Below are 22,953 nucleotides of genomic sequence, written 5' to 3' on the forward strand. Positions count from 1 at the left end.
CTAAAACTAATGATGTAATGTATGGGGATTAACATAACAATAAAAAAATTAAAAAAAAAAAAAAACAGGTACATGTGTTACACTAACTAATGGGGAATCACTAAGAACCAGATTTTAAAGCACTAATCATTCTCCTAAATTGGACGCATTATTGCTATTATTTACATATAATTTTTAACTTATAGATTAGAAATATTATTGGAATAATGTTAATTTTTTCTTACCATAATATTCTAAAGTCCAAGTATAATGTTCTTGAAAATCAAATCTCAATTGAGTATTTTAACAAAAAAAAGAATATTGTGGTACATTTGTGTTGGTAAGACTATAATTGATCTGAATCACATCCTGAAGGCATGAAACTTCAGAAATGGGACTAATCTCTCATTCTCCACCCCTCTAATCCCTCCTCTCCCCTTATCCCCTCTCCACATACATCACTATTAAGAGTGCCTTAGTTTAGATGTTCAGATACCAATCACTTCTCAACATGACAATATCCTCCTAACCGGTGTTTGTTGTCTTTAATCTAAACTTTAAACTGATGTCAGAGTAATTATTTTATTTTATTTTTTTTAAAGATTTTATTTATTTATTTGACAGAGAGAGACACAGCGAGAGAGGGAACACAAGCAGGGGGAGTGGGAGAGGGACAAGCAGGCTTCCCGCCGAGCAGGGAGCCCGATGCAGGGCTCGATCCCAGGACCCTGGCATCATGACCTGAGCCGAAGGCAGACGCTTAACCGACTGAGCCACCCAGGCGCCCCCAGAGTAATTATTTTAAAGCAAAAATTTGATCTCCTGTTTCAGAATAAAGTTGTAACTTCAGAGTTCAACATAATGCATGTTGAGAGATGCATGACCACATGGCCCCTGCCAACCTTGTTAACCTCACGCTTTGCTACTCCAAGTGGTCCCCTGAAACTGCATGTTATTTCATATTTCTGATTTTCACAACAGTCCTTTCATTTGACCAAATCTTACTTGTCCTCAAAACTCCAGTGATATTGCCATCTTCTGTTTAAGTATCTTTTTCTCCCTACTAGATATAAACCTCTAAAGGGCAGTAACCCTGAATTCCATGCCTAGGATAGGGCCTAGAACATACCATATGGTCCATATTTATTTGTTGAATAAACAAATGAATGAATAGTATACAAATATTCTCTACTCCCTCAAGGACAGCATACCAAATACAAGAGGACTTTTATCTTACAAAACCAAAATCAGGACTCTATAGCTAAAGAGAAATGTCACTACATCTAGAGCCACACAAACAAAATAATGCAATCTTCGTGGCTGCCAGCTGGAACTGAATTTAATGACAATTGTGCATTAATCTCAGGTTAAGAATCCAGGTTGAAAAACTATTTTTTTCTCAACCCTTTACAGTTGTTTTGCCCTCAATATTTTGATAATTTTTTAGTGACTGGCTTTGTTGAGTCTTCAAAGCATTCAACTTAGAAACAACAGCTCTCTTCTCTTAGTTCATCAGTTTACATAATATTTAATTAAATTATGTAATTACAAGAACAAGCACAATCGACATAATCAGATTTGGGAGCAAACACAACTGGCTCTTGGCAAACAGACAACTCAACCAGTGGGAGAAGAACTGTGTCAACATGCTTGCCACAAGAGTTCAGAAGTGGAGGACATCAGTCAGTGAGTTTTGCAAAAGATGTGGAGAGAATCAGTTAGTCCAGACATGGTTATGTGGAATTCGGATAAGAGAGCTTCTTCTATAATAGAATTTTTAGTTACTTATTTTAAGATCCTGCAGAGTTTTGAAGTCAGTATTTTGACCATGAATTCTCAGGGTACAGAAGCAAAGCTCTAGATGTGTGCAGGCACAGGAGATTGAGCTGAATTGATTTTGGCTCCAGAATACAGCCAGGACATCTCTCCTTTTTAATATCTGATATTTACTAATTCTTTCCACCAAATAGCAGAATACAGAAAAAATAAAACAACTTAGTTTCTGGCAGAGCTTTTGTTCTACTTTCTCCATAGACCTTCCAATTTGAATAGACTGTAATGATGAAGATTAGTATTCAAGAACTAACTCAGTTTCTGACTTCCACAGAAAAGCAAAAGAAAACAAAAGGACTCCCACAGTAATGTTGTTTTCACTTGGGACAAAATGGGACTGGCTTTTAAAATCTTTATGTTAATCTGAACCATTTTTAACTAGGATGACCCAAGTACAGTGCTCAAAACAAGAGTGATGCCGAAGTCAGTTGTGAAACACTGAGAACATCTTATAGGTAGGAAATATAAGGAGAGGGGTTGGTGTAGGGAATGGAGGGACTCAGTGTTCTCTCTAGTAGATGAATTAAAGGGAATGGGTATGTGGCAGCCAGATGTTTCTAACAATTTCACCAATACTTTAGGGAAGCAGTTCCTTAAGTTATCTGTACAGATTGATTTTTTTTTAAAAAAATTGGTGGATTCCTTTTGAAATAATAAGCCTATCTCTTATTACTGTCACTCAATCTCAAAGTGGTGGAGTCTTAGTTTCTTCTTTTATTGTTGAGCATTCTCTGTGCATGAGTAATAGCTCTCCTGAACCTACTACTTTGGAGATTCATGAAGGGTAAGTTTTGTTTTTGTTTATTTTTCCATAATGCATCTAAATGTGCATATTAGAGTATATGAATATATATTAACATATCACATCTACTATAATATCTTTCATATCAGAAAGTATAATTATCTTAAAGTTCAACAACTTATCAAGGTACCAATAATACTCTCAAATTAGTTGGAGTTCCTGCTTCATCAATACCATCAAACAAATTTATTCTGTTGCGCTCTGTTCTGGAATTTGTCACTCATGGCCTAATAGCCTTTTTTTTCATGATTCCAAGAAACTACTAAATTGGAATTCACTTGCTTCTAAAAACAAATGTCTTCAAATTTTCCTTTTGCCTTTGTCACTCTCTGATAAAGATTACTGTCCTCCTGATGAAGAAAGTGTCTTGCTTACACATTAAACTCTACAATTACATTTACAGAGCTTGCAAAGAATGGCTCTTAGTTTATTTCTCTATTGTATGCAGGGCATCGTGGCTGGGTATTTTTACATAGTTGCTGGCATGTTGAGTACAGTTTTTTTAAAACTCAGCAAGAGAGGGTACCTGGAGGGAAAGAATCTTTCCTGACATTATCATTATTGGTCTCAGCAAGTGTTGCACCCACAGTGTGCTGAGGGATGGTGGACAATGGTATAAATAGAGGCCTCCAACCATTATCCTCTTTTCTTTGCTTAAAGATTGTGGTTTCATCAAACCCCACTTTTGACTAGAAGGCTCATATTTTGACCCCTCACTGTTTCCCCTTACCCATCATGTTATTCTCAATCTTAGAGTGGGAAACACCTGGCAGACATTAGTATGGTTGTTAACAATAGACAGGCAGGTCAAGAGCCAATTCCAGATGAGATCAGAAACAAGTCTGGAGAAAAAAAAGAGTGTGCAGAGGCCAAAAGAAGATATGGGAGGAAGGAAAGGAAACATCTGAACAGTAGTGCTCTTTACCCTCCCCTCACCAAACTTCCCCGTTTGGTCCCTGCCGCACTCTTCTTTCACCTTACCTCCTCCCACTCACCCCCCTGCATTCCCCCCTACTCTCCATCTCCAAACTACAGGGCTTTCCAGAGAAGGTGTGGACTCTCAGTCTCTCGAGCCAGCTCTCCTGACAGCTTGCTTCAAAGGCTGACACTTGGCATCAGAAACAATAGCGACCACAACCACTAGGATGCAGGACTAAACACCATGTGCAATCCTAGAAATCTACCTCCTCTCCAATTACCTGCCACAGAAGCAGCTGCACTGGGTACAGAGAGCAGGAGAAACATGGTCCCAGCCAGACAAAGTCCTCAAACTACAGGCCAAGGCTCTGCCACAAGAAGCTAAAATAGACTTCCTATACCACAAACACAATGATGCATTTGCCACACAGAACAGAACTCCAGCAATGAGTCTATCAGGGTTGGATTCCAATCTCTCTGTGGTTATTGGCAAGGCAAAGCATCAACCCGAGTGTGCTGTCATTTCTTATAGGCTGCCAATCTGCCCAATTATGTCTGGCTTCGAGTCATTGATCTAATAAGAATTGGAAATGCTAACTTAACTCACCTTGCTTTCAAAGAAATGATGTACCTGGGATGTGTGTAGCGAATGACCAGAAAAAGGGATACTTTGAAAACTTGAACCAAAGTAAACAGATGAAACAGAACATTGAGACAGTAGGGGATTAGGAAGAAAAGAGGTATTATTACAAAATCTATACCAAGTTGGGTAGGCACACTGGGAGCCTCCTGCACTATCTGAGATTTGGCACTGAAAGAGACAGAAGCCTTGTCGCTGCTCATCGTGGACTAATGTCAGAACTCTAGCCAAGCCACACATCTGTTGGTTGCTGGATGCATCAGTGACGGCACCCCCTCCTGCGGGAGGTGTCCACTACCTGCAGAGGAAGCCCAGTGGCTGGCAGGATGTTTGTCCAGGAGGACAACAAAAGGAGGGCTGGGACTATTTTGAAGTTGGGGGAAGGTGAACAGAAAGGAAATCAAATCAACCTTGCCCCCAACACACACACACACACACACACACACCCGTGTACACACACACACACACACACACACAGACCTTTTATCTCCTACTTGTTTTTTTTTTCCTGTCGAACTGTTCAATCTCCCCCTCTCTCTCTCCCCACCTTCCGCCACCCCGCCCTGGAGAAATTCCAGTGTACACAAACGAGAAGATATTAAACAAACGAATTGGTTCCAGACACCGTCACTAAATTGGGTATAAGTACCCACTTTCCTGACCCCATTCTGCATTTACATAAGGAAGAACAGGCTTAATTGCCCCAATCCCACGGCTATGTTGACATATTTCCAAATGATTACATAACTTCCCCACATCCTTCACTGGGAAGGAGTGTTTATCAAAAGCGTTGAAGCTGACAGGATGGCATTATTAGCACGGCTCTGAGCCGATCGCATTGCCGATTTGTTGAGGATGATTTTAACTCTAGTCACTTACAGACAGGATGCATCCTGACACATTGCCCTCGCCAAGGTAGACTACATAATAAAAGCATGCAAATGCAATGATGGAGGGAATACAGATAGGAGGTACAGTGGGAGAGTTGGGACACATTCTGAAATTATTGTAGGGCTAACGATGAAAACATAATTTGGGGTTCACCTCCCTTTGGAATTGTCTATTTATTTAAGACTTATATGTGAAAACAGTGCACCAGGAGACTGAATTCTAATGACATTTCATCTGGAGGCAGGAAAACTAATTTCAGTGTATCTAAACAGGTGTGGGGGAGGGAGAGACAGGTTTTCTGTGATTACTAGTCAAAGAATTCAAAGCCCTAGCAAAGCCCGTATCCTTCATAAACACAGAGGCACAAAGCATTTGTACCCATCTGCAATATTATAGCCTGCATTGCAGCCCAAACATTCCAGTAATGTTGGATCAATGTAAATAGACATAATCAGAAATGGCTCTCAAAAAAAGAGCACTAATAAAATAACTACTTTGCTCAGGTGAGACTGGACTACATAGAACATTGTCCTACTTGGCAGATAAAGCATCAGTGTTTCTTTCATTGCCTTCTGATTTGGCCAAATCCAAGGAACTTCTTCCTGGCCCTGAACAATGCTTTGGCGGGAGAATTGAGGGTCTGGGACCAGCACTGCAGAGTGGAGATGCATTTGAGGCCATATTTTCTCCCCAACCAGACCAACAGATGTATCATGTCGGTGGTGGCGGGAGCTTGGTTAAGGGATCAGTGCCTGAAAACCAAGACAATTCCCTGCCTCTCACTCTCAATTATATGGGCTGCAAATAGGTTGGTGTGAATCCGCTACAGTTATCTCGAGAAGATTCTATGAATCCCACAGCAGTGTTGGCACTGGGCTAGCGCTTTCCACCACAGAGTCCAAGCCAACTTCCCTGCAGGACTGCAACTGTTCCCATTTTCTGTGTTTACTTCTCTTCTGTGTCATCTCCAGCAGCTGATTCCTTTGCTAAAAAGTGTATTTTATTGCCCATTTCTTCCTTGCTTCATCCTCCCACTTGTTCTATTCCATTTTTACCTCCTTAGGAGAAAAAGAAGCAAAAAAGAAACATTTCCAGACTTTTAAAGAATAAGCTCCTGAAGACAAAGGTTGTGTTGTTCTGTAATCCACAGGCATGGGAGCCGGGCCGCGTAAGAAACAGGCCAGGTCTGAATGGCAATTGTTCTGGTGTTGGCTCAGTTATTTTTCACCATATATTGCTAATCACACCTTCTATTTCAGACTTACATGAAGATTTTTTTCTGAAGAACCTAAAGCACCTTTTAAAAATTTTTTCTAAAATTTTTTCTTAATTATCATCAACTTTAAAAACCACAGAATTGTCAAAGAATATGAATAGGCAGTTATAAAAAGAAATATAAATAGCTCATAAACATAGGAAAGGATGCTTTAGCTTTCACCATAAATTAAAGATATGCAAATTAAAACAGTAATGAGATACTATTTTCACATATTGGAATGGTAAATATATATAGCAAAATTAACAGTAAACAGAGTTGGTGTGAGTGTGGGGAAACTAACACTCCCATACAACATTAAGGGAAGAATAAATTAGTATCATTTATTGGAGGTCAATGTGGCAATGCAGATCAATAGTTTAGTGCATATCCCTTTTTTAATTAACAAACTTTAGAGTATTTCTAAGTTCACAGCAAAACTGAACAGAAAGTGCAGAGTTCCCATATACCTCCTGCCCCCACACGTGCACAGCCTCCCTCACTAACAACATCCTGTACCACAGTGGTACATTTGATACAATCCGTGAACCTACACTGACGCATCACTGTCACCCAAAGTCCATAGTTTACATTAGGGTTTGCTCTTGGTGTTGTACATTCTATGGATTTTTAAAAATGTCTAATAATATGTATTCACCATTGTAGTATTTTGCAGAATAGTTTCATTGCCCTAAAAATCCTCTGCCTATTCATGTCTCCCCCACTAACTCCTGGCAAGTAGAGATCTTTTTACTGCCTCCATAGTTTTGCATTTTCCAGAAGGTATACAGTGGAAATCACACCATATGCAGCCTTTTCATATTGGTTCCTTTCGCTAACATTTTCTTCTAGTGATACACATTTAAGTCTCCTCCATGTCTTTTCATGGCTTGATAGCTCCTTTCTTTTTAGCACTGAATAATATTCCATTGTTTGGAGGTACCATGGTTTATTTATTCATTCACCTACTGAAAGACATCTTGGTTACCCCAAGTTTTGACAATTATAAATAAAGCTGCTATAAATATCCATGTGCAGACTTTTTTGTGGACATGTTTTCAATTCATTTGAGTAAATACCAAGGAGCACAATTGCTGGATTATATGGTAAGTGTATGTTTAGTCTTGTAAGAAACTGTCTTCCAAAACGGTTGTACCATTTTACATTCCTAAGAGCAATGAATGACAGTTCCTGTTGCTCCACATCCTGACCAGCAATTTAGCATTGTCAGAGATTTGGGTTTTGACCATTTTAGTAGGTATGCAGTAATATCTCATTGTTGTTTTAATTTGTAACTCATTTGCAATTCAACTAAAGCACTTTTTACATACATTCATTAATCAAGTGATACCTTTGAATGAAAAATTAACTCTGGAAATAGGATGACCTAAAAAACAAAATGGACACATTTTGAAATAAACCACCCTCCCATCAGGAATAAAGACACTGTTAAAATATCCCAAAGAACATGTCATATACATATCCTGGTGAGCTTTTGTTCAATACCACCCAGATCAGTGTTTTTCAAATGTTTTGATCATCACCTGTAATAAGGAAAGCATTTTACTTTTTGGATGAATACATACATATATTTCGGGTACACACATACGTACCACACACACAACTGAAACAAAAGTTTCAGAAATCAATATTTATTCTTCCTGTACATGCTACACTCAGTTTTACATTTCAATTCTAAGCCAAGTTAATAAATACCTATTTATTCTATTTTATTTTTTATAAAAAATAGTGATTATTACCATCCAAGTCGATTTCATGACTCATTAATAATGGTTTGCCACCCAAATTTAAAAATAATCAAATCCAAAGAATCATATCTTTGAATGTATAAATTAATAATTCATAGGGAACTTATCTTTAAGGTTGATTATGAGAATAGAGTAATCAAAGCACTTGGGGCTAAACTTTCAAACAGCTCTTGATCAAGATTTCCCATTTGAACAATTAAGACATGAAGCCAAAGCTCAGGATGTAATTAGTTTTAAATTATTTATTTTTATTTTAAACAGTGATGGAGATGTCTGCCCATAGTCTTCTATATCCACATCTTCACCAGACTTAAAAAGAAAAATCCATCCTTACTACTTTATCATTTTAATACTATTACCATATTCATATGTTAAACTTAACTTCAAAGTCTCTAAAAACAAGTTCCCATCTGGAACTTCCTGTTTTTACTGTTTTCTTAAAAGGAACATGTATTTTCTTCTTTCTACCCCCATTCTTTGTCAAATTGCTTATTTCTTTTCCTTCCTTTTTTTTTGTTTCTTTCTCCTTCCCTTCCCATTTCTCTGCCTTCTTTCTTTCCTTCCATCCTCTCCTTTTCCTTTTTCCCTTCTGCTTTCCTCTTTGTCTTTCTTTTCTCCTTCTCTGGCTCTCTGTACCTCTTCTCTCTCTCTTCCTCCCTTCTTTCTCCCTCTCTCTCCATGTCCATACCTTGCCTACAGTGTCCGTGATTAGTATTTTTCTTTCAATTCACTTCTAAAATATTCATTCTCTTTTAAAGACTATTTATTTATTTATTTATTTATTTATTTATATTTAGAGAAAGACACAGAGAGAGAGCACGCACTTGCAAGTGGGGGGGTGGTTTGGGGGGGGAAGAAACCCAAGCAAGCTCCATGCCCAGTGGGAAGCCTGATGTGGGGCTTGATCACATGACCCTGAGATCATGACCTGAGCAGAAAACAAGAGTCAGGTGCTTAACCACTGAGCCACCCAGGCACCCACATTCTCTTTTAAATATCTCTTTATCATTCAAGTATACTTTTGACTTACATTCCCATACCCAGAATTGCACGTGAGGGTCTGTTCCCGTGTTTACACTGTTGGAGAGGACAATAGAAATCTACCTAACTTAAAGTTTGTGTGAGAGTGTGTGTGAAACATAACCTGAATTCTCAGGTTAGAGAATGAAAATATATATATATATATATATAATATATAATATATATATCAGAGAATGCTACCAATTTATTTCCTGAAGTTCAGTTTGACAAGAAGAAAGAAAAGCAAGCATAGAGCAATAAGAGAAAAGAGGTACCAGCTGCAAAGAAAAGAAGTGAGGGCACTATTTCATTTGGGTCTAGCTCTGAGGAGTCATATATTCCTTTTATGAAGCCTAGCACCCTTATCTGAAACAACCACTACAGGGGTAACAACAGCAACACCTAAGAGCAAAGAACAGAGAGGGGATTACAAACTGACCACATTTTATTATAAGGTAACTCTACAGGAGCCAGTTTCCTTTGTGTGTCTCCCTGGAAAACCTTTGTAGCCCAACTTGAACCAAGGATCCTGGTTTCCTAGAACCTAACGATTTCTGAAATAGATTCCAGCAGGATCCCTGCTTTCTATTTCAAGTACAATCTCTGTCTACTCTGGTTCCACTGTGAGGTAGAAGAGACAACATTTGGCTTGTAGTGATAACATTACCTCCAAATTGGAATAAGTCATTTAACCTTCCTCTTCTGTAAATTATTCAATATATCACCTCATCTAACTAACACTTGGGGAAGTTGGAAGGTTAAGAGGCAAATATGAAATGCTTTTAAAAAGTTAACACAGCTTGGGGCACCTGGGTGACTTAGTCGATTAAGAGTCCAACTCTTGGTTTCAGCTCAGGTCATGATCTCAGAGTGGTGAGATTGAGCCCCAGGTCAGCCTCCATGCTGGGCATGGAGTCTGCTTAAAATTCTCTCTCTCCCTCTCTCTCTGTCCCTCCTCTCTCCCTCCCTCCCTCTCTCTCTCTCTCAAATAAATAAATCTTAAAAAAGTTAACAGCTTTATAAATACACAATTTTATAAACCGATGAAAATACTCATTCTGGAAATATAATCATATTCTACCTCCACGGTGTGTTACCCAGCAACAAACTGGGTATGTAAAAACTTAGAAACTTGAAATATTTCATATGTGAGATCAAAACCTCCAAGTTTTCTGCCTACCACCTGTATCCTACAACACCCACAGAAGAGATCACTTAGAAAGGAAGAGAAAACATTATCATTTTAAATTAATTTAGCACCACAAAGGTGCTAAGTGCTGTTCAGAATAATATATTCAAAATAACACATGGAAATAATAAAATCCTCTCTTGCTCATTCCTCCCTGAGGCAAAAGTTTGATTTGTTTTTTCTCTTCCTTAGAGTCTGTGCGCCCTGTTGTTTACCAGGTATTTGCAGTGTGTGATGTGCAGACAACTTTTTTCCATCTTTCAAAATTATAAAACATTGACAACGAAACATTATTTTTTATTTTTTATTTATTTGAGAGAGAGAGAGCAAGCACAAGCAGGGATTGCCACAGAGGGAGAGGAAGAAGCAGGTTCCCCACCCAGCAGGGAGCCCGATGCAGGGCTGGATCCCAAGACCCTGGGATCATGACCCAAGCCGAAGTTAGATGCTTAGCCGACTGAGCCACCCAGGCATCCCCAAAACATTTTTTTAAGATTTTTTGATTTATCCATTTGACAGAGAGAGAGATAGCAAGAGCAGGAGCACAAGCAGGGGGAGTGGGAGAGGGAGAAGCAGGCTTCCCGCCGAGCAGGGAGCCCAATGCGGGGCTCGATCCCAGGATGCCAGGATCATAACCTGAGCCGAAGGCAGACGCTTAACAACTGAGCCACCCAGGCGCCCCCCAAAACATTTTTTAAGGTGATTTTATCTCCCCTTCTGGTGTCAGGGATGTGATGCTGTTTTGCTGGTCAACCGGAGACAAGCTAAAATAGCTCACCAAAGGGAGAGGAAATCTAGGACTGAGGAAGTGGATTCTGAGGCAGCGAAAACCTCTCTATAAGATAAACACCTGGGGCCAGTGGGGGACAGATAATTTGACCCATCATAGCTGTATCAGTTACAACACACCTTCTTTGGTGTGTTGTAATCACATCACAGAAGTAGTGACACTTCCCCAAGCCCAATCAAGTCTCTGGTTTAACTTTTAGATTCCAAAACTTAAATCAAAGTTATTAACCAATAAACAAACCAAATATATAAGAAGAAAAGGCTCTGAATTCAGTCCTGCAGTAGAACCTTGGAAATCAGTCTTAAGATGCAGCATATATTATTTATAAAGGAGGTTACTGGCTGGAGTATACATGTTACATTTGTACACTATATGCAAGGATATATAGAAATCACTCACTTCTCCTGCCCACCTTTCCCCCCAAATACAAATCTATAAAATCAGTTTGAAAAATAACACCTAGAAACTACCTTTAAAGAATACAAGTTCCTCCTGAACCAAAAATATGGATTTCCTTCCTTTTCTCAACCTCCTAATCCTTGCCCTATTCCCCAGTTTCCCAACACGGTGTCAAAAAGAGACCAGATTTATCTCCAAGAGACTTTAATGAACTCCAACAAAAAGCAGTACCTTACCAAGGCACTTAGAGCTCCCCTGACATATATAATTTTTAGCTTAAAAATATATCTTTACATTTTTCCACACAAGAGAAGTATTTTTAGATAGGAGCCTTAAGCAGCCACATGCATCATGAACATCTATGCCCTTCTTTCCCCGTGAATGAAATACCAGCTCCAATCAGCCATTCTATTCTCAACACCTCAGAAAACATATCTGTAAACGTAATGAGTTACATTAAAAGGGACATGTCAAACTGTACCTTGACAATGAAATTTTGGATGCATCACCTCTGGAATTGTACCAAACAGATATCTACTCGTGTTTACTTGGCTTTATTTTCTTGATCATGAATGTGTATGTGTGTGTGTGTATAATATTTTTATTTTGAGGATAATTGCTACAAGAATCCCTGATGCCTTGTTCTCATTGGAAGTCTTCATTGTAGTTACATATTGTGTACAAGAGTGATGGGAAGATGGGGTTAGAGGAATAGGAAATAAAATTCCAGTCCTAAATTGTTGCTTTGCAACTGGCTTCTTAGGCACCAAAGGTTTGGGTGTTCTGTCAAGCATGGGTTGTTTGCTGCCAGTCTCCAATAGCTTTTACAGTGGTGATTTCATATTGTGGACTTCTCTGTTGACAGGTACATGCTGCTATTAGACATTGTGTCTGAGGGTTTTTTTTTTTTCCCTGCAGAAAAGTAAAGAAAGTACATCAGGAGCACACACAGCTCCTGTACCAAACCAACAACACTTTGGATAATGATACTTGTCATCGGTTTAAAGCAACAACGAGTAATTCAGTTCCTCTTATGTTTATATAAAATTTCTCCTATAATGGACTCTTCCCCTGCCCAAGTTCATTTAACTTAACAAAACGTAGTTACTTCCAACTGGCAGATCTCGAAAACAGCCCCACAACTAGTCAAACAAAAACAGTGACGTTCACAGGAAGGTGGGGGTTATGTTTATAGACACATATAAATGTACAGGTACATGTTAATATTTAACTTATTTCTGATGCATGGTGTCAAATAACAAAGGTGGCTATAATTTCAGGTTATGATTTCACCCATTCTGCACGTCCCATTCTCTTGTTTAACTCGTAAAGGTCAATTCAAGGCAGCTGAGGTGTTTCCTCAGCATTAACAGAGCCCTGCATGAAGGACTTAGGCCATGGGGCAGGATGTGCGAAGCCCCAAAGCCAGGTGGAGCTCATTCTAAGAGGACCACAGCACATCAAACAGTGGCAGATTTCCCTCATATTTATGAAAGGTCTCCCTGCTCCTGAAGAAAAAAAGGAAATAATTGTTTGCCCCCCCCCCTTCCTGTTTTCCTGTTAGGTCTTTGAGTCGATTTTCCTAGGGATATATTTTGGTGAAGAGCTCCTGTTCTGCTGCTTTGACTACATGTTTGACTTGTGCTTACAAAACAGCATCTCTGAACTTTAGGATGTTTCCTTTTCTTTGTAAAGCCCCATCACTTCCTCTCTTTCCTATAGATAAAAATAATAGAATATTAGATGTGAAGAGGGCTCACAGATCATCTGAGGAGTTTCACTTCTTTATTTTGCAAATGGGGAAACTGAGTTGGAGACAAGGAATTGATGAGCTTCCTTGAGTCACAGAGTCAGTTCCTGCCAGGATAACAAGAATGACAGTGGGGTCTCCTGACTCCAAAGTCTGGATTGGATTTTCTGAATGCTGCTTCTGGGGTGGGGGCCCCACATAGATCAATCACACAATTACTTTGATTCTCTGGTTCTTTCATGATTTTTTAAGGGCAAACCCATCTTTTACTTTGATATCATATGTATCTTGAACAGGGATATATATACCCAGCAGATATTTTCTAAAAAGTGTCTATTATCCTCTGTGTTTTTCATTAATATTTTTTCAGATGATGAAAAAACAATTCAAGGGAAGTAGAAAATCTGTCCTCCGTAAAGTAAGCCCCGCTCCAAGCCCTGACATTGTGAACTTATGGCTGGTCTTTCTAGCTTCTTTGCTTGCCCTCTGAGCTAGATATCCTTTCTCTCCACTTAACTCCGAGTATAAAATTTCAGCATCACATTGGCAGAGATGGAGGCATGAAGAACAAACAGCGTTCTCTACACTGCAGGCAAGTCTGTGTGACCATCGCGAGTGTGGCAAGACAATGCCTCTTTACTCTCTAGAACACACAACCGCTGCAGTTTTATAAACATCTGTAGGACCATGGGGTGTTGCTTTTCCTCCATTTACCAATGTTTGATGCAACTGCAAAGCACTTCTAATCCTGCTGCTTTTGTGTGAAACTGTGCAGAAAGATTGCCTGGTATGTGTGGAATATAAGACAGATTTTTTTTTAATACAGCATGGCAGTCAGAAGCGCTCATTTTGTTTAGTCTGTGTGGCATTTGGGGGGACATTCCCATCAGGGAGACTGTTTAAGTGTAGATTATAATGCGGTATATTTCCTCGAATTAGGAGCAAATGTTCATCCTATAAAACCATAGGGTAAAGAACGCTAGAGGCTTACTTTAAAGGATTTTATTTAAGATACATAAACTGGGAAAAATACTATGTAAATAATCAGAGAGTAAGTGCAATTATTTTATTAATATGACAGAAGATATTTTCCTAGGCAAATATTTCCATAAAAGCTAAAGGAGTATTTGAGAATTATGACAATTTTAAAATCCCCATATAGTTAGAATATTTTATTTTCTGTACTTTTGTTCAAACACCAATTTTTTTTCTTTTCCCTTTTAAGAAATCCCAGTTATTACCAACTAAGAGATGCAAGGGCACTTAATGACAAACATTTTAACTTCAAAGCCAAAAAGCAGACCAAAATAGAAAATAAATTGGGTTTCAATGAATCATTTCACCCACTAATATAAGCTCTGCTGAGGATGCGTCAGGACCTGGCTTGATAAAGGAAAACTTTGAAATAATCAATGTGACTGACACTCAAGGGTAAGAAACCCTTCATTTTTGATATAATTGAGAATTTTTTGATTGTCAAAAGAACACACTTCATGCATTTCTAAAAATAACACGTAATACCTTAACGTAACATTCCAGAAATTTATTTCATTTTTATATGCTGTATGTGTTATTAATTATATTATTAATATTAAAATTGCAATAAAACACTAATCAAGGCTCCATTCCCAACAAGTCATAATTAAATAAATGCCACATTCCTGATTGTGCTAAGGCCAATTAAATCTAATTTCTCTTCTGTTACCATACATAGGCTGCAGCTGTATGTGCTATCCAGGGGTAATTAATTGCCATCAACTGCTTTTCTCTAAAAGGGAGAGGTCTGAAATTGGTAGCACAACATGAGCCCCAGAGACCAAACATAGCCTTATGCTGTTTAGGATGTTCATGGTTCTTTAATGACCCAGAGTAAATTTTTTCTCTCCACAAACCGCCGTCCATTTTGTCTGTCTCATGTGCAGAGAAGTATTCAGGGTTCTTGGCATCATAAACAAATTGAGATTGCATAAGCAGCTACAGGCAACATAGGAAGGGTTACCCCCACACACACACATCCCCCTCTGCCCTCCCCACCCTGGCAAGAATTGACCACTGCCTTTCAGTGGATATCAGCTCCAGCAGTAGCAACCTCACCTCAGTAAATCTACACCAGGACGTAATATTCCAAAGGGGTTGAGTATAAATGCATTCATTTCAACTTTATTAGAACATTACCTACCATTCGGAAAAGGTATTTGGGAAAGGAGAGTTAGAGTTTTTATCATTTAGAATTAAACTTCAAAAGAAGCTCCAGACTGGCCAAATAATTGTTAATGTACACTCTCAGTGGAAATGTCAGAAACTGTGTACAGGGATAGAGACTCAGTCATGCATACATGCACAGATTCTTAAAGCAAGAAGGAACCACATGAGGGCTAAAAACCAGCCTCCTCTTAAGGACAAGCTGCTTCTAGCCTATTCCTAACAAATAGAGATCAAATCTATTTTTTAAATCTCAGCAACAGAATACACCTCTTTTGCTACCTAACGATCTCGTTATTTAAAAAAAAAATGCATTTAATCTCAATTCATCCTGCTGGACTAGTTTACTGGGAAAGAAGGAAAACTGTTTGTTCCCCATCTCCAGATAAGAACCCATTAGAGATAAAGATAGTTATTCAGCCTCACCATTCTGTTATGCAAGCTACACACCTCAACCCCTTAACCTTTCCATCCAGATTCTCTATACCACTCTTCATTTCCAGAAGCTGGAAACAACTCAGAAACTGAGCAGGACAGAACACAACAATTGTTTTCTATTCCCTAAGCCAGACTATTTTAATAGTTGCAGTATTTTGCCTGATTTTTAGATCCTCATTCTGTTTTGCTATCAACTGGCTTATTATCCACAATGAAAGCTTTTTGCCATGCCTGCAGAGATTTTGGCATTCCCCCACCTCATTTGTGCAAGCTTAGCTTCTTACTCTCGGGAGACCTCCCCTTTCCGAATCCTCTTCTGCTTACCTCTGACCACGCCTCCCAATTTACAAGTCACCCTTAATTTGGATGCTAGCTTTCAGGGTCTTCCTCAAGCTTGGGGTGAGTTTCTCTCTATCCCATCATTTTGGATATTTATGAAAGTCCTAGAAAATAAAGGTCGATGAGTGGCCCCTAAAGAACTCCCCTAGTATGAAACTGATACACTGATAACCACTCTTCAAAAAGATTCTACATTTAACTTCTTCATGCTGATATTTTCTATTTCATCTGAATTTTCACATTACATGTACCTATACCCTCGGTGAAACCCTATGAGGATGTATTCATTACAAAATGTCTATGTGTATGTTTCTCTGTGGGAATATATAGTAAATTAAGATGTCCTTTTGAGATCAGTAAAGCTGTGGCCTGGAATGCTATAGCATTTAACCACAGGTTTGATCCTACTTCCTTTGTAAATCACCTTGGGCATGTGTTTCTGAAATATGTACATGAATTATTGCCTTATTTTCATACTGTGGGTATTGTTTATTATGAAAGGGCCATTAACCCTGTAAGATGCAGATAATCTTCCACTTGCTTGTCTACAGCAGAAGATCATTTACTGTCACACTGATTAAATATATTATGACAGCCAAGCTGGTAATGCACAAGGTATGAGCACGGGAAGAACATGCTTCATGCACTTTCTCTGCTGACTCTCTGCAGAACAGTTTCTGTATCTAATTTGGTACTTTTCAAATAAAGAACATCACATTACCAGGAGCCATTTTACCCTCCTATGCTCACAGACATTGGTCTCCAGAGAAAACCCAGATAACAGATTTCTATAAAAATTGTACTTACAAAGTAACACTCCTGATTAAGTTTATTATTAGTGCCCAGAGTATGTGTACTCTTGATGCCTCAAACACTGAACTCAAGGTTTCTCCTTTAGTGTAAGCAATAAAGCAAACCTCCGGCTGACCTTCCCCAAGACAAGCACTAAAATAATGGTATTCCCTAACTTACTTTTAAACCTAAGCCTACGATGAAGGCTTGAACGTGATACACAAGGATACACAAGGACGCATCTCACATACACGTGTACATAAAGATACATTATAAATTACATTTTCTACATCCTGTCTCTATACACACACATAAGCTGCTATAATTTAGTTATTTACTATGTACTACTAGTGGTGTAAAATGTCATTTTCTAAGAATACATCCGAGGCTTAAGTCAGCATTTTTATGATATCATCTGCACTGGGAAAACATTAAAGGCTCAATATTTAATAAACATAATAAACATCCCCATGAAACAAATTGTTCATAAACTACCTGTTTAATTTTTCAGGGTTCCTGAACCACATATTTTCTTATTAGTTGTGAGCCTGCTGGGTTGGAGGATAGATAGGGCCTGTCAGGGATAGAATATAATGTAGCGGTTTTATGAATTATTTCTGTGAGGAAAAGCCTATTACAGCTGACAAGAGGGTGATGATATTAGCCCATCATCATTCAGATGGCACCACCCTTCCCCCTTTCATCCGTCAGGCCTCTTGTATGGGGGCTGTAAGCCACACCGCCTTTGCGCAGCCAACACAAAGACAAATTCTACTCTTTTTCTGAGTCCATGAAACATTTAGTATTTCATTTTGAATCATGGCAGATGACAGAAACAAATGGCCTAATGAATCTCGCTTATTGTCCCTTGCAAATGTGAAGATGAGCTAAAAGTAAAATCTCTGTTTCTTTTCTTTCTTTCTTCCTTTTTTTCCCTTCTTTGAGCATTTCTTCTCCCTGAGAAGATCTCTCCTGCATTCTAAATAGATGCTGAGATTACAGAATTATTGTCATAAACAGGTTGTTTGGTTTGGCAATCAAATGCACAGTTCCTTGACAGCCCCTTTCTCCACCATCTCTCTACAAGCAACCTTTGGGACAACGTGCATTTTCACCCATTTTCTTGCTTTATAAAATACGAATACAACAGGAGGCAGGAGCAGAAGGAAAAATAAGTAAATACTTAATGTCTTGGGGGGAATTGGCAACTATTTACCAAATGGCAATAAGAATTACACAGCTTTTTGTTTTATTTAAAGGAAAATTAATTATGTCTGCCCAAATCCTCTGCCATATCTATTTACAAGTTGTTTGGCTGAACTTACATAAAGCTTTCTGGTTACCTTCTCTAGGCCTATTTACTCTAAATACAACCTTGAGGCTTATAAGGGATTTGTTGGGTGGAGCTGCTTTGGAAAAGAATGGAAAAGACTCAGAAACGACTCCACCGGCCAATGGCATCATTCTCCTATTTGCTGTTTGAAAGGTTCTGGGCAGAACAGAACAGGAAGCAGCGCTGCTCTGGTGGCCTGACTAACACCACCCATCAGGAGATTTCCTTCATTCTCTTTGCTGTTCTGTTTAAAGGAAGGTCTGGTCCCTGGTGTCGGCTGCGTCAGCCTGCACTGACTGCCATGTGTTCCCAGTGGCCCACAGCTCCAAGGCCATGTGCCTGTATCATACATGCATGCTTTCAACAGAACACAAAGGCAGAGGCACTGAGAAACATGCATTTAACTCTGTAAAAAAGGACAAGAAAAAAATACAGTTGGGACTAAAAATAGGGAGAATGGTAGGAGTTAGTAAGAGAAAAAGAGAAAAAATTCCTCCTCTGGTTCTTTGGTGTGCCTTGGCACTTTTTCCTCTCTTTTTTCTGTGACTCTGTAATGGCTTTTTCACAGCCATTAGAATTGTCAAGTAAATTTTTCTTAGTTCAAGTATGTACAATTAATCCTGATAGATGTTAATAGCCCCCAAACTAAGGCAGAGTCTGCAGTCAACACACAGGAATAACAATTCTGTGCTTAAAAAGAAAACAGAAAGTTTGACAAGTGATGCCATAATACAGGCCGGAGGCACTCCAGGACAAACTTCCTTAATGTTTGGAGTAAAATTTCATCAGTGAGGCTCCTAAATCATACAACATTAATTATATTGTGACTTTATTTGTTAATATTTGGGTTTCAGTAATTGCATAATAACTTTTTTTCCAGAATGTAAATTTGGCAAGCCACTTTTAAAAAAATGAAATTTAAATATCTTCGTTTTCTTTGATCTTACAATTTTCTTTCAGAAAGAAAGCACTACATCAAAGTTTGATTTTAATATTAGTGTTGCCAATTTTTCTAATTACATTTTTTGCTAGCTGTCAAGCTTGTGACATTAGGCTATAACATGTCAGTGTACTTCTATCATTTTTATAATGCTCCTGAGTTACTGATTTCAAAAACAATATTTGCTTTTTTCCAAAGTAAAGCATTTTATTACTTATGACCACTTATTCCATAAATATCTGAACAATAAGAAATTTACAATTCAAATATTCCAGAAATTGAAGCAAGTGAAGAAATTCAGTTGTACAAATAGAAAATTTGGAAATTTGTGGGTCTAATAGTTTATCACTGTCCCCTTCTTCATTACTTATTTTTTAGGGGGGCCTGTCCTTGTTAGTCTCTGAGCCCAGCCTAAAGTATCAGGTAAAATTAGAATTTTTCTAATTGAAAGAATCAATGACTACCTTATATTTCTTTCTACCTCCTACATGTTACCAAGCTAAGAAAAAAGATGGTTGATTAAAGAAAATGTATCCCAATTTATTTTCAAACACATAACAAACCAATTCTAAAAAGAGAGAAGTAAAGACAAGTAGAAAAAATAGATTTACCCCCACAGATCTGCCTGTTTCTTAAGACTACACATAAAAAGCAATGCTCAGTGGTATCATGGGGGAAGGACTCCCCCAGGAACTAAGGCAGTATCTTATCTTCTGGTTTCCATCATGGCAAACGTGTTGGCCTCTGCCTTTAGTCTACTTTCTAGTTTATCAGTTCAGATCAATTTTCTAATGTTAATAAAGGGCATCCCTTTAAACTTCACAGAAACACTAATGTGTTCAGGAAAATGCTGAAATATTTTGTTAAAAATCGATATAATATTGCAAAATTACCTAGCAGCTGAAGTTGTATTGAAGAAAATGAAAAGTGAGACATACTATTTGTATATACTTATTAAAGAGGAAAGGAACCTTGGCCAGGTAATATTAGGTGGAAACATATGAAACTGCTGTTTTTGTAAGTCATAAACGATTGAATATCCTTGATTTTATATGGTTCAACCTAATTAGATACAGTATTTTTAACAAGCTTAAGTTGCACATTTCTTTAAGGAAAAAAAAGTACATAAAATTGCTCAATGATATCTTGGAGCCTGATGAGGGATAGCTGTTACTTCCAAAGTCAACATAAAATTTCATTAAAAGAATTAAATACCAAGAGTTCCAGGGAAACCTCCAGGAGTTTATTATATTTCTGGCAGCATTATTTCATCTACTCTATTCCTTAGAGGAAGAACCCTTCTTTCTCTGCCTGTATTTCCCACCCTACCCCCAACCTCATCAAAGTATATACAGTTCTTTTCTTCCTGTCTTACATTCATAGGTCCACAGAAATTGTCTGTGGAAAGAAAACTTAAGAAAAACTTAAAAACAACAGTATGGCAACACTAAACCATGATGGGCCTCACTCCTAATTGCATTGGCCTGTGACCAGTGCAAATGCACAGAGCTCCCTCCTCTTAGGGTTTAATGCTTTGCAGTCGCTGCCCTCAAATTATTAACAATTTAAACTTTATTAAATAATTTTATCTTTGTTTTTGTAAGTGAAATCTGATGGGCTAATAGAGAATGCACTCAGAGCTTGGAGACTCAGATCAGGTGCAAATCCTGCCTCCTGCCACCTCCTGGGACCAATCTGTCCCACCCTCCCCTCCACCTCTTCAACTGCTCCAGGCCAGAGACTTCCTCTTTCCTTCACCCCTGGCCAGAATCTGGTGCATATGCAGTAAGGGCTGGGTTGGGTGTGCACACCCCACGTACCTCACATCCTAGGACAGGGTCTGCATTTATTTGTGAGTATAGCTGGAGCTGAGGAAGCACAACATTAAATAGCAGCAAAACAAAAAAAGCAAACCAAAACCCAAACCCAAATCAAAACCCAACATGACAGGTCCAGAGAGACCATAGTAGAAAGGAAAAGCCTTTTTCTTTTCTTGCTTATGAAACAAGGGGTTTCATATTTTCATTTTTCACTACACACTGCAAATGATGCAGCCAGTTCTATTTAAATGCATTTGTAAAACACATGTGAGGAAGTAGAACTGCCAGGGAAACTTCAAGAAGATGATTTGGAATCTGGTAGGGGTGTGTGTGTGTGTGTGTGTGTGTGTGTGTGTGTTGAGGGTAAAGGAAGAAGGAAGGAGGAGGAAGAATGAGTAAGGAATATATTTGAGAGACAGCTGTCCAAATTACAGAGAATAGAACTTACTCCTCTTACCTATAGTAAATGAATTCAAATACTATACCAGAAAGGAAACAAAAAGGAAGAAGGTGTTAATATCAATATTAATGCTCAATTTCCTCTCTTTTCTACTAAGATTATGAGTCTGAATATAGATTATTTCAGCACAACCTAGCTAAGAATGTGTCAGTGGTAGTAGAAGAATCTATAGGTTCCAAAAAAGTTTGGAAAACCTGGGAAAGGCTGAAAAGTCAGAAGGGGACCCTGGAATCTGGAACAAAAAATTCTGTACAATTTTAGACTCTTCAAGTGAGAAGAAGGACATACTCGGAAGATTGGGGGTTTTGCCAATGTTGGAAGATTCCATTCAATATGCAGGTATGGCTAGAATACTTTTTCAAGTTATTTTCTGCTAAACACTTTTGTTTTCCCAAAACCACGTACTGAGAATGATAATTAGGCATTCCAAACATACTTCACATGGCAGATATTTCCAGGAATGAGGGAGAATGAATATGCAAGTAAAGGTAACTTGGAGTTCTTGTTGGAAGGGTGTTTCTCACAAGTGAGTCTTGTGTTTATTTGGTGCTGAAGTGAGATTTAGCTCTCTTTGTACATCTAATGCCTGAATGTACTTCTTAATTTCAAACACATACTGTCTTTAATTTTAGGTTTATTTTTTATGCCTTTATTTCATCCCTTGAGCTTCTAAATCCTTTGAGGCTATAATCTCTTAAGCAGAATGATTTGTTCATAGTAGGCTCTCCATCAAGCTCTTTTTTTAAAAAAAAGATTTATTTATTTTAGAGGGAGAGAGAGAGAGAGCACGCACGCACACACACAAGTGGGGGGAGGGGCACAGGGAGACAGATAAAAGCCGAGTCCTCTCTGAGCCGGAAGCTCGACGCAGGGCTTGATCTCACAACCTTGAGATCTTGACCTGGGCCGAAATCAAGAGTCTGATGCTTAACAGACTGAGTGCTCCCAGGTGCCCCTCATCAAGCTATTAATTGATAATTAGGATTAAAGTCAATATCCAAGAACTCTTTGTGATCTAATTTTTAATCTCTAAACAGTCACTGTGCCATTTTGTTTGTGACTTGTTCCATTTATTTACGATGTTCTCTTTTTCTGTCCATTTCAAATCCTCCCAAATGCCAAGACCCAGATCAAATAAATCTCCTACATGATGCTTTCCCCAATTCCTGCACCCTGGAAATTCATCAGCCTCTGTGCTCTTCCAGCAGACTGAGCTTCTGTTAGAGCAGCAATCCCAATGTGCCACATTTTGTCCTGGTAAACCCAACACTAAAGAAAGCCAGTTAGTCAAGCCCTAAACCCGATTAAAATGCTCTTTTTCTCTTGCTCTCTGTCTCCTTCTTAAATTACAAACTACTTCATTTTCCAATATAGAAACAACAGTTTTATTATTT

Source organism: Phoca vitulina, unplaced genomic scaffold (assembly GCF_004348235.1).
Source record: "Phoca vitulina isolate PV1807 unplaced genomic scaffold, GSC_HSeal_1.0 scaffold20, whole genome shotgun sequence".
NCBI lineage: Eukaryota > Metazoa > Chordata > Mammalia > Carnivora > Phocidae > Phoca > Phoca vitulina.